Source organism: Pseudomyrmex gracilis, unplaced genomic scaffold, assembly GCF_002006095.1.
Source record: "Pseudomyrmex gracilis isolate BER0280 unplaced genomic scaffold, ASM200609v1 scaffold_1044, whole genome shotgun sequence".
In the NCBI taxonomy this organism is placed as follows: Eukaryota; Metazoa; Arthropoda; class Insecta; order Hymenoptera; family Formicidae; genus Pseudomyrmex; species Pseudomyrmex gracilis.
In genome coordinates this window covers 30884-31641 of record NW_018021628.1, presented here as the reverse complement: position 1 = coordinate 31641, position 758 = coordinate 30884, and positions in this window count along the sequence as shown.

Sequence of the window (758 nt, the reverse complement as noted above, 5' to 3'; positions counted from 1 at the left end):
AGTTGAGGCCATTGAGCAATGTGATGAGACATCACTGTCATTGCTCAATGACCTAGATAAGTTGCAGGAAGGCAGCAGTTCTAGAAAGAACTGCTGGTTGCCACAGGATGCGACACATCGCCGCATTGTCCGAAGTGTAACGCACCATGTGTCGACACCGGCACCGGTAACTAGCACGGCCGTTGCTAGGACTGGTGGGCCTGCTGAATCAGCGCGATCGATCTACTATAAATCGCGTGGATGAAGCAGAGGAAAAGCGTGATTAGACTGCTAGCTCACTGTGTGGCTCCGCAAGCCGGAGAGGTTACTACAGGAAGAAACAGCCGTGTACAAAACAAAAGAAACGTTGTAATCGGAGCAATAAAGATAAGAGTATAAGTTTGTGATCTGAACTTCATCTTTACCACCCGACCTTCCTCGACATTCAATAATATATAAAAAAATGAAACAAATGAGAAGTTGTTATGAGTCAGCGCGTGGCGTTGCGAGAAAAAGAAGACCGCGGAATGTCCAGGATGTAACATAATTTATGCTAGATTTTCGGAACTTCTTCCCCATTATGAGTTGTGAGAATCTTTGTCGGAGCATTTGGTACTATCGGCGGCAGCCGATTTTTGCCAGCGCAAAACCACCACGTCGTGATAAACAGCCTCGCGGTCACTACGGTCGAAGATATTGCCAGAGTTTGATTTTTATATGCAACATTTGTTTATTCCAGTTTTTAAATTAAGATTCTACTTCATAAATTTAAAGTATAC